Below are 13,278 nucleotides of genomic sequence, written 5' to 3' on the forward strand. Positions count from 1 at the left end.
ATTCCTGCTTCTAAGCCCTGCTGAAAATATAAGCAGCTCAAATGTGGTGAACAGCTGCAAATGGCCTGTTTGGCTGGTTTATTTGAACGCAGAGGTGTATATGTGGATATAGATAGATAGATAGATTGATTGATTGATTCAAATTCCACTGAGGTGTTAATCTTCCTAAAGCAATCCCCTGAGTGAATCATCACCAAATTTGACTGCATCTGTTATGCAATATGGCTTCATTGTGCATGTTTAAAATTTTAATAGAAATTTTTAGAGTACCAATTGTGACTTCTCTTTTATAGTCTAATTGAAAACCTTCTATAGTCAGAAGACCACAAACACATTGTTGCCTTTGGAGTGGAAGTCAATGGAATACTTCTGCACAGAATCCAAATGTACCTTCAAATGCTATCCTCAACTATATAGGGGTTTTCTCTTAAATTCCTTTCTCAGAAGCTCATAATTTTCAGGAGCTTTCTTGTTATTTAAAAAAATCCCTTTATAATTTTATGTGTATATGGAATGTGACAAAAAGGTTACTTTAAGAAGACTAAAGAAATTTATATTAGCATGTTAGAAAAGATTATAAAATTGATTGTCATATTCTGATAAATTTTATAGCATATAAAGACAAAATTCAACATTTGCCACTTAACAAGTTATTCATAGTATTTACTTTAATTTAATTGTGTTATGAAAAAATAACGTCTTGATTTTGAACAAATTTATAAAATAACACATCACGTTTGAATTGGGAGACTGAACGTCTATTAGCATGTAGATTGAAATATAACTTTTTAAATCAAAATAGGCAAGAATTCTTAGCTGAATTAAAAATTTAAATTTTTATATTTTTAACTAAAAACTTTTTAAAATATAATTTTTATGTTATTTTCCCTCTAAATGATGGGAAGTTTAGGGGGTTTGCAAGAACATCCCACAAATGACACATAATGGATATTTAAGAGTCTTCATCTTAGTAGATAAAAATACAAATCAGATATACTCATCACTCTATTTTTTTTTCTTTTAACATTAGGTTTTGTAGTACTAGAGACATCTTGCTTCTGCTCAAGAGGAAAGCAACTTAGAATTCTGATCATATGAAAGCAAATAAAGACCATCTTTAGATAATTTTGTAGAGTTATATTCTCCTTATCTATCTTTGTTTCATCTTTTGTTATATTTTCTGTCTTTTATCAACATTACATTATAGCTAAAAATGGTATATGATTAAGAATAAAAATTTGGAATTGTATAATGGTTAACTGTCATAGTTCCTAGGGGAGTTTAGATGATTAACAAATTAAGTGACTGTGTCATGACGCCACTCACCACTCAGTTGTTACACCCTGGGATTTACTCAGACTACTTCATTTCAAAGAGAAAATATGTAAATAACAGTTTTATCAATTTAAAATGAAAAAAATACACCATTAGCCCTATTAAAAATGTGACCCTGTATTTGTGTTACGCTAACAATCCTGAAAATTTCTCAGATCTGAATTTCCAGGAACTTAAAATCCCCTAACAGATGATAGCGACCACCAAGCTGTATCATCCCTAAGGTCACATTCCAGGTAGAATACAAGGCTGAGTGAACCATAGAATTGTCTCATAGAACTCTTTAATTCATTTACTCAACACATACCTCTATGTATTAAGCCAGGCAGGCAGTGTACTAGGATTTAAGGATAAGGAGATGAAAAAAACAGAATCCTAGTTTTCAAGCAACTCACTGTCTAAATTAGGGAACCAAAACCAAACAAATAAGAGTAATACTGTTCTGCTAAGTGCTGAAACACAGAAGTATGAACTACTGGATGGAGACAAAAGGTACACAGAAATGATAAATTGTGCAGGGGACAGTTAAAGAAATCCTCACAAAAGAAATTACACTTGAACTAAGTCTTCAAGTATAAGCCAAAGTTTGTTGGGCAACATCAGATGAGGAAGGGCATTTCGGCACAGAGAATGGCACATGCAAAGCCGAGCGTGCCCTTTTCAGAAGATATGTGAGTAAGCCTGTAATTTAAGTTCACATGTAAGAGTAAACAAGTTGAAAATGGTGGACAAAGGATTTGCATTTATATATAGGCAATGAGGAGATACTGAGGAATTTCAGCACTGCAATAAAATGACCAGATGCATTTTAGAAAGACGATTTCTGACAACTAGGACTCTTCCTATCCTTTACATTATCCTTACCTCTGATCCTTCCATCACCAACATCTGATGAGAGAAGAGTGAAACTGTAGGATATTGATAACATTTAATATAGGTATGTTGTTATTTGGAGAAAAAAGAGTTGAATGAATTTGAACATACTGGATTTTTAACTTATATGGGTATTCAGTGACCAGTAAGAGAATTATTGCTGATATTTTTTGAGATGCTTAGCCAATACTATTTTACATAATTTTATTTGTTTTTCATCTAGTCACAGCTCACATCTATCCCCTAAGTTTCAAAGAGACTAGTTATGTTCAACATGTATAATGTTAAGGAATACTCACATTTTGAAGTTTTTTTAAAAAAAAACTTATTTACTTGAAATTATAGCCTATACACAAATTCCTCTTCTTTGTTATGAAACCACAATATTATAGATCTAATTTTAGAAATACATATATTCATTTCATGCATGTATATTCATTATATGTATGTGTGTATATCCCATTTTTAAGCTTTTACTTCATTTATATAAATTAACATTGATATTTGGGGTCTGGACACCCATGCACACATGGAGGGCAGTGACACATGAATTGTCATGTTAGCCTGTGTGGAACGGAACACTTTTGTGTTTGAGAAACACTGTTTTACAGAAAATCTTAAACTATGAGTCAAGGTCATAAATATATAAAACACTAGGGTTTTCTTCCCTTGAAGGGCCATTTATTGGGTTATAGCCATGTCAGAAATTGTTAGGTGCATTTCATGCAGTATGTCTAATCCCCAAAACTCAAGCAGTTATATCCATATTCGAAGATGAGAAAGTTAAGGGTCACAGAAATTATACAGATTTTCCAAGAGTTCTCTCTCCCCTGCTATACCTTGCGATGAGATCTTGATCTGTAATATTTTCTCTTGTCTTCTTGATTGTAATCCCTGATTTTCGTGACCTAGGTAGCAGCCTAACTCTGTCCTCCCAGGTCCCTGATTCTGACATAACAACTTGACTGATACTTTGTATCTCATTGTGGACCACACACCTGATTTTGATCTTCTAGATCCTAACCTCAACGCTGTCTTTGCTATTAATGCAAAATCTTAATCTCTCTGTTCACCATAAGAGAATAATTTGACTCCAATTTGAGTCTCGCTGTCACAGAAGCTCATTTCTTCTGAAGGTCACTAATGTAGAGAAAAGACATGAGTCTAACATTCAACTTACAATAGTGATATATTCTTTTAGAAAATGCAATAGATTATTTATCATCATTTTCAATTAAAATATGATTAAAAAGAAATACAAAATGACATGGATTTATTTTCCATTCTGCATCATGATTACTTAAAGGAGAATATATGTGAGAGAAAGAGACAGACAGAGAGATAGAGAGAGAAGAGGAGGAGGGGGAGAAGGAGAAGAGAAACGGGAGAAGATTTTTGTTGTTGTTTTTTTGTTTTTCTTTTTGCGGTGCGCGGGCCTCTCACCGCCGCAGCCCCTCCCATTGCGGAGCACAGGCTCCAGACGCTTAGGCTCAGCGGCCATGGCTCACGGGCTCAGCCGCTCCGCGGGCATGTGGGATCTTCCCGGACCGGGGCACGAACCCGTATCCCCTGCCATCGGCAGGCGGACTCCCAACCACTGCGCCACCAGGGAAGCCCGGAAGGAGTTTTTATAGCTGAGTAAAGAGCATTGGCATGGAGTGAGGCAAGACTGGGTTTGAGTTCTGGTTCTTCCGTAATCACTGTGCGACCACCTAACCTCTCAAAGACATGGTTTCCTTTAAAACAGGATTAATAACATATTCACATGGTTACTGCGAGGATTAGATGAGCTAATCTGTGAAAAGATCCTAGCCAAAGTAAGAGTCCAATAGAAATAAGGGTATAGAGAAAGACAAAGTAGGTTCTGAAAAGTAAACCACTCTTGATTTTATGCTTTAGCTCTTTCATTTTAGAGTAACACTTGTTGTCATTAATAGAAATTCCAATAAGTCTAGCTCACTCCTCTTCCCAGTTCTTCATCCTTCCTTTAGATTTAAACTTAAAACTATTTATAAGCATAGACATAAAGGACCACTGATAAAAAATATTCTCTTTATATAATTCAAAGACAATGGCTAGAGCTGTCCAAATGGAAGGAGCTGATTTAATCTTTGAAACAGTTTCCTATCAAACCCTACATGGTAAGTAATAAATCACTGTTGAAGACAGAATAAGATACTACTCTACTAAAATGCCTGAAAGAACATTACAGAAGTATCAAAGTGATCCCCACAGTAGCTCTGCAGAATGTACCACCTAGAATCCGAACCCATAGAAAGCAAAACATTCTAGCGGCCCAAGTAGCAAAGTATAGAAATGCTGTGTAGCAGAATTTAAAGTGACATAGACATGCTTACTGAATGTAGTATGTATACCAAACATACTCACTAGGTACCAGTTGCTATGCCAAAACTTCTACAAAATTAATTTAACTTTCTAAAACATTATGGATCATAACAACCAAGAAATTATTATTCTTATGTTACAGATAAGGAGTCTGATGCTTACATAGGTGACTTGTCTAGAAAGTGGTGGAATCCTTCATGCAACTGAGTCTGAACCCAAGCAAGTGCCATCTAAGATCTTACCTTTGACATTATGCTTCTTCAATGAATTTGGCCAAATAACTACCACCATTCTTCTCTAAGGTAAACTTATTAGAAAGAAATCTCAAATAAAGTTATTAGAAAGAAGTCTCAAATAAACTTTTCATTAGAAATATTGTAACTAAGCATTAAGACAATTACTGTGTTTCCCTCTTCTCTCTTTAGAAAATTGTTTCCACTCCTATTTGAATTTCAGCACTGTTAAGTATTTCATCTGTAGACAAATCACACCTTATTTCCACTTGTAAGTTGCCCACATGAAATTCTTACTAGCACTTCAAAATGCAGGTTTTTGAAATGCTAGAGATACATAAGACGTATTTTCTAAAAACAAATAATGTTGGCTTTCTAAATAAAAATTATGTGAGGAAACACATAATATAAAGCATTTATTAAAATGCATTAAAAATCTTGATAACAACTTATTCCAATATTAGGAGACTTGCTATTCAGTTTTATTCTCTTGATTTTCTACTCTTTTGAAAAATAAAACATGTTTTGCTATTTAATGATTATCACAGTTAGAGATGATAAAGAAAAATTGTTTAGTTTATATTTTAAATTTTCATTTTACTTAGTTTTATGTATTTGAAAAACAAAGCTCTGGTTTGGAAAAAGAACTATCATTAGATAAACTTCCTTATATTTAAAAAAGTTCAAAAGGAAATTAAAATTCTAATTTAAAATCTAATATAAATAGCCAAGAAAAACTGTATAGTTAATAGCTACATTTTAGCACTAGAAATCATGGCTACTGTAAATGTACAGACTTCAATAATTTCAAGGAGCAAACACAAATCTTGTTTTTCTTTCACCCTGACTACAGAGAAAGTTGTTAAATTATATACAAAGCTGTTTCCTCTCATTTTCTATATATTTTTACCACAGCAAAAGTTTCTATTCATTATTCTAAATACTGCTTTCAAGGCAATAGTACAACATGGTAGCCCTTCTCACTAGAGATTGCTTTGTTTTTGAAGAAATCCCCTTTAATGTTTCAGTGACAGAATTAAAAGGCATGGGAAACAGCCCAGCTAAATGAAGGCTTCAAAACAATGCCCCTGTACAGCTCTCGCCGAACCCATTACCACTTCCCAAGATGACAGAGTATTTTTGCAGGTACAGTAGGGAAGGACAAGTCTTGGCTGTCCTGACTCTTGACAGAGGAAATAAATCACCCTACGCACTGGAGGATACCTTTCCAGACTGCACGCTGGGAACTTCATTACACAAGCTGTGCCACATATTACTATGCATAATGCTGCTGATTGGTCATAGACGCATATCCACAGCCTATTTCTGTCATTGTCTTATAGGGAAAATATCCATTTTTCCTCCATAGACAGATACAGGCTTGAAAAAGACATGAAGAAAATGATACCGTGTGCCCAAAGATCTCGATCTTTAGCAAAATATGCTCTTGACTAATGATTTGTTTAACTTGCCCTAACCCTATCTCTTGGTGCATAAAACAGGATCATATTATTATGGTTTTATATTCACACAATCTCCCTTGATTTGAATGTGATGTTATCAAATACGTCTTGTTGCCCCCGGTTGCAGCCTCATTAAGAAGAGGGCAACATATTTCCCCATAGAAGAATTTTTAGTGCTTTTTTCTTTTTAATTGGTAATCCTTTTTGTTCATTCATAAAATACAAACTTTATTTACTTAGTTTTGCTCATATGCTGTGAATGTAGTTTAATTTAATTTGGACCAGTGTGATAATGCAAAAAATTGTAAAGGAAGACTTATAATCTTCGGACTGGAAGCACAGTGTCATTTTCTCAGTCAACAACATAAAATTAATGAACCAAAGGAGATAAAATTAATGAACATAACTATTAGCATGTTTCTTGTAGTTTGAGAACACTAATGTAATTTTAGATGGAGATTCCTCAAAATTTAGCTTCTTCTTGGGGAACTTTCTGTGTTGAAATACTTCGCCACTTCTGCTTTGGTCGGATAATACTGCCCATTGAAAAGTACATGCAACGTTCTTGGTGCTACGTGTGACACCTTAAGCATTGTAAAAGTAGAAGAAGGTTATCTTTAACCTTAATCTAAATCAATTTTTTTGGTAAACTAAATTATAGTCTCAGTGTTCAAAATCTACCAATACAGAAAAGAAAACAACAACCACCACCAATAAGGCTTTGAAACACCAATTGCCAGCTCATAAAAGTTGCTTGTGGGCAAAAGATAGAAATAATTTAGATTTTCCATTCCTTTGCTCCAGGACTGGTCTAATATGCCATTTTAGGTGTGTTTATGGTGTTAAGAAAGTTGGTTGCCATTAAACTATGCTTCCACCGCAATTAACATCACTAATGCTCATCAGAGAAATGCTTCAAAAATTCTGTGAGACCCCAAAGATAAGCTTCAGAGTGGCAGCTGTCACATGATGCATTATACAATCAAGTTACTCCTATCAGACTTAATTCTTTTAGTTAGAAAAATATTTGTCATTTTTTAAAATTATCAACATTATCTTCTGTTGATTAACATTTGGAGTCTGAGTTTACTAGTTTTGGTCTGCTTTTTGGATGTACCAATTCTCCTTAATCCCCGTAAGAAAAAAATAAACACAATTCCATCTGATTTTCTGATTTTAGTCCCTTGTGTCACATTATATGATCTCAAAATATTAGGGGAAAGTCTCCAACAAGTTTCTTAGTGGGGAGGAAGAACAAAACAGAGTGGGGACCTCAAAGTGTCCCTCCCAATCATGAATAAATCCCCAGACCCTGCATCTGATCTGTGACTTGAAAATTATTCCCATTATTTCTTCCAGCTTTACTGCGATATAATTGACATATAATATTGTATAAGTTTAAGGTGTACAACATGACGACTTGAGACGTGTACATATTGTGAAATGATTGCCATAATAAGGTCAGTTAACACATCCATCACCTCACATAATTACAATTTACTTTTTGTGGTATGAACATTCAATATTTAATTTCTTAGTGACTTTCAGGTGTATAATACAGTATTGTTAACTATAGTCACTATGCTCAATAGCAGGTTCACAGAAATTATTCATCTTATAATTGGGAGTTTGTATTCTTTGACCATTGAAACTACAGATGGATTTGAGTAGTATGGGTATTTTAGCAATATTAATTCTTCTGATTCAACAACATGGGATATCTTTGCATTTATTTGTGACTTCTTCAATTTCTTTCCTCAATGTCTTACAGTTTTCAGTATACAGATCTTTCACTATCTTGGTTAAATTTATCCCTAAGTATTTTATTGTTTTAATGCTATTGTAAATGGGATTGTTTTCTTCATTTCACTTTCAGATATTTTGCTGTTAGTGTATAGAAATGTGACTAATTTTTGAACGTTAGTTTTATATTCTGCAACTTTACTGAGTTCATTTATTAGTTCTAATAGATTTTTTTTTTTTTGGTAGGATTCTATAGGGTTTTCAATATATATCATGTCACTAGCTCCTACCTAGATCCCAAAGCTCCTGTGATTGTGGATTGATGCAAAATCATTGTTGGCGAGGCAGGTCACACCAGGGATGTCTTATTCAGTCATTTTGCTGATATCATTCTTCCTTTCATTACTGTTTTTACTTTATGTTTGGAATTTAGAGTGTTTTTAATCACAAGTATCATCAAGTCAGTACTTATACACATACAAATATTTAATAATGTCAGGAACTAACACAAAAATGTGGATTCACTTTGTATTTCCCACATGTATTATCCAAAATTATATTTTAGCTGAAGATGTAGTAATATGTTGGTTAAACACATTTTTTTGCTTTTTTTCTTAAGGCTGCTTCTTTAAATGGTAAAACCAAAGTGGAAAAAACTGTGATTTCTTGTTAGCATATATAAATTAACTTCTGTATTTATTTTCTTTCCATTTACTCAAATAATTTATTAAAGGTAGAATTTTTGAAGAGTTGACAGTAATGAAGAAATAGAATCATTTGTCTAAATACTTTTAATCCCTAGACCAACAGCAATGTTAAAATATATTTTTGCTGTAGTTCTTGATTTCTGTACATTTTCTAAATGAAGCAGGTAGTGGTAGAATAAAATTAACAAAGAGTCAAAGGTAATGGAGTGGTAGGTGGCTTAATGACACAAAGGAAGATGCTGGATCTGCCAGGAAGAAACATGTCAGCAAAGGACCCAGCCTTTCCTTTGACATCTTCAGTCACTTCATGATCTGCTGTGACGCAGGTATGACTTATGGTATTTTCATGATGAACAATGGCTGACTTTTTCAGGTGACAGCACAGATGAAGACAAAAAGAGAACCAATTCCTCATATTATGTAAGAAGGTTTTCGAATAAATAATATTTAGAAAAATCACTAAAACTCAAGTTCAAATGACCTTCACAGGCTATATTACCCACTTAGATGTATCAACTTATGTCTTAAAATAGAAGATGACATCACATTGGTCCCTTTGTACTCAGGTCTTCAAAAGCATTGTCAATATTGAGTATTTAGTAGAAATGTTCTCCTAATTTTAGTATTATATGCACTTTTAGATGCTTGTGTAGATTTTTCAGAAGCTACATCCTCTTCTTTTGGGAACAGGTAAATATTCTTAGCCTCAGTCCATTAATGGTCCTCAGGCCATTAATTGACTTCCTCTCTGCAGGCTGTTAGAAGCAGCCAGCACCTTTCTGGCTGTGTACACAACTGCCAGAAGTGGTGGCAGAGGAATCATAATAGCAGTATGTTTTCCAAAGGAACTGTGAAATGTCCCTTGTCCTAGAACCATCTAGGGATATGATCTGTTCATCTTTTGATAAAATTGTGCCAAGTTACATAATTGTATTAGTCTGTTCAACCTGTCAAAACAAAATGCCATAGACTGGGTGGCTTTAACAACAGAAATTTACTTATTTTCTCAAAGTTCTGGAGGTTGAAAGTCTGAGATCAGGGTGCCAGCACAGCTGGGTTCTGGTGAAGATGCTTTTCCTGGTTTGCAGATGGTCATCTTCTCTCTGTGCCCTCACATGGCAAAGGAAGAGCAAACTCTCTGATGTCTCTTCTTATTAGGCCGCTAATCCCATCATGAGAGTCCCACCCTCATGACGTCATCTGAACCTAATCACCTCCCAAATGTCCCGTCACCATCACACTGATGGTTAGAGCTCAACATCTGAATTTGGGGGGAACACAGTTTGGCCCACGGTAATAACAATCTTCTTTTTGGTGTCAAATAACCTCATTACAGTCAACTCCTTGCGAAGGAAGATAAGACTCATTCAGTCAGTCTCAGGGTTTATGCAAGCAGCATAAAGGAAAGTCTGAGAATTTTAACATTAATTTATGACTGTTTCCCAACACATTGCAGTGATGTAGTTTTTATGTAGAAGAGGCTAAAAGGAATCAATCTGCTTGTAAACAGTGGCATGGAGACCAGTCTGGGAACTTCAACTGATAAAAAAGATAATAGTGGAGACTACTGGATTATTTCTGCTGGTAATGAAAGATAGGAATTAGTGCCCACCCACCCTTAACAAGAATTCTCTTCTGAAGCACATGGAATGGGAGAATCACCCAACACCTACTCAGGGTTGACCATGAGCAGAGCACTCTGATAGAGCTACACGACAACCTTTAGACATTGCTAGACTGCCTTCAATTACTGTGCCAAATACACATACTAGATATACTGTAATTTAGTCAGTATGGTTAAGTTGAAAAATGCATACAATGAAAACAAAAAAACACTGAAGTGCTGATTAGAGATGGCTGATTTCTGAAGGTTCTGAGTCTGAAGCCCGTTCAATTTTATTAAAAATTTTAATAGTTATATGAGAGGCTTTAGAGACAGCACCAAACAGGGGGCTTTTTCTTGATATAACTATAAGGATTTTTTTTAAGTAATATATTTCTTACTATGTGATTCAATGTTATTGAAGACCCTAACTGTGTACTACCTAAAACCATCTTTCATGTCACCACTACTACCCTCTCTATATTCTATGAATCACCAATCTAGGTGGTCGAAAAATGTTTAGAACATAGGATTCACCCATTTGAAGCTTACTTTGGAGTCATGGAGAGGTGACCAGCACAACCACAACTATAGTATATAATGAAATAGATAATAATGAAAAAGATAAGCAACCCAAGGGAAGTATAGGATGCTATGGAAGATCAATTGAAGGACAGCAATAAAGGATCACTTCTGATTTGGAACCCGAAGAAGATTCAATGAAAGATGTGCTATTTTATGTAGCATTTAAAGAATTAATAAATATTATCAACTCCCAGTGGTTAAAAGGCATCCAAACAGAAAGCATGGTAAAAGCAAAGTTCAAAAGCAGGAAGGCACCTAGAACATTCAGGAAATGGTGTACACTCGAATTAAGATATCAGGTAAGACTATAAGAATAGGGTTAGAACATGCTAGAGAGGGTAGAGCAGAATGGAGAGGATGTATTGTATCAAGACAAACAATTTGGCTTTTTGGGGACAGAGCATAATCTGGCAAGCAGTGTGGAGTTCAAAGATTAATCCAATGATGTGGTACAGGATAATTCGTGATGAGAGAGACTGAAGGTGGAAAGATTACTGCTGTGATCCAGAAAAGAAGCAGTCAAGAACTGACTAGAGTGGTGACAATGGAAACAACAATAGTGTCAATGATAGCCATCATGTATTGAGGCATTCTGGAGCAGGCAATGTATCAAGTCTCTTATGTGTAATAAAGCATTAATACTTATAATAACTTATTGAGATACATAGTATTTTCATTCTCATTTTACAAATGAGGAACTGACCTAAAATCGCATGCCAGAATTAGAGTTTACATACAGATTACTTAATTCTAGAGACGAAGTTTCTAACTATAATATCTCAATATAGAGGAATGTACAGAAATAGCTCATTTAGAGCTATTATGGTGTCAAAGCAAGATGACTAGTGACTTACTGGATATGAGGGTTAAGGAAGAAATCAAGAATAATATTCAAAATTTGAGCATAAACAAATGAACTGATATTGAAAGAAGAGGAAATTAAGAGGTGGGCAGTATTAATAGGACACCCAGGAAATGAGATTAAAAAAAAATACAAAGGAAAAGCTACACAATTTGAATAGAAATCAAGATATCAACTTAGGTGGATCTGACTGGTACCCTGCCTAACTTCTGAGAATAAGACCAAGGTTTGCTCCTAAGTTTTCTCTATTTTGAGCATCAAATAGCTAGAAGGAGAGAACAGGACTTCCGTAATTATTTTTCCTACTACGACGTTAAGAACATTTCTTCATAAAGATATGTTCTTCTATTTTATATTTTAGGAAGAAGAATTGTAATTTTTTATTAGTAAGCTCACTGCTTTTGTAACATTCATTATACTTTACAATAGCAATTATACCCTCTAGTCCCCTGCTTACTCTAATTAATGTCTAGTTTGTTAAAGAAAGACGTGCCTTCAGCTTTACTCTAGGGTAAGGAACAAACTAGTTACAAACTACTGATGATGGATCAGCCTGGGGACTAATCATTAGGTATATCTCAGCAGTGTGTAAGACTAATTTCCCTTAACTTATTTCAATGAAAATCATGTTTGTTCCTCTGTCTCTCTTCTAGTTCAAGTCCTAAAGTTCCCTCAGATGCAGTCAAGAAATCACTGGGTCAAGGGTAGGGATGATAGTTATAGATACAAGAAGAGGGTTCAGCTTTAGGCTACTGGGGTGCTAATCAGAGCTAACATCTTCAATGTGCCAGGCAATGTTCTAAATGTATTACATATAGTAATGCCTTTAATCCTTCCAATACTGTTATTGTTTGCATTATACACCTGTGGAAAATCTGAAGCACCGAAGTATTGTCAAACTACTAAGTGGTAGAGCTGAATTTCAAATCAGTCACTACAATTGCAAAACCTGTGTTCTTCTACTGTCTCTTAGATTTAGTTTTGTTAAATAGCAGCACCTCATCTTAAAAACATAAGAGGCGGGCTTCCCTGGTGGCGCATTGGTGAGAGTTCACCTGCCGATGCAGGGGACACGGGTTCGTGCCCCGGTCTGGGAAGATCCCACATGCCGCGGAGCGGCTGGGCCCGTGAGCCATGGCCGCTGGGCCTGCGCGTCCGGAGCCTGTGCTCCGCAATGGGAGAGGCCACAACAGTGAGAGGCCCGCGTACCACAAAAAAAAGAAAAAAAAGAAAAAAAAAAACAAAACATAAGAGGCTACTTACACGAAACAAATGAAAAAACAGGTTTAGCTCAGTACCCATAAAACTTAGGCTTAAGGAATAGAAAACTACTGCTGAAGGAAGGGTAATATTTTGTTGTGAATTGTTCATTTTTTCCATTCAACACAATTTATTGAACACCTATTATTTATTTATTTTTTTGCGGTACACGGGCCTCTCACTGTTGTGGCCTCTCCCGTTGCGGAGCACTGGCCCTGGACGCGCAGGCTCAGCGGCCATGGCTCACGGGCCTAGCCGCTCCGCGGGC

This window comes from Lipotes vexillifer, unplaced genomic scaffold, assembly GCF_000442215.2.
Source record: "Lipotes vexillifer unplaced genomic scaffold, Lipotes_vexillifer_v1.1 scaffold1111, whole genome shotgun sequence".
Classification (NCBI taxonomy): Eukaryota; Metazoa; Chordata; class Mammalia; order Artiodactyla; family Lipotidae; genus Lipotes; species Lipotes vexillifer.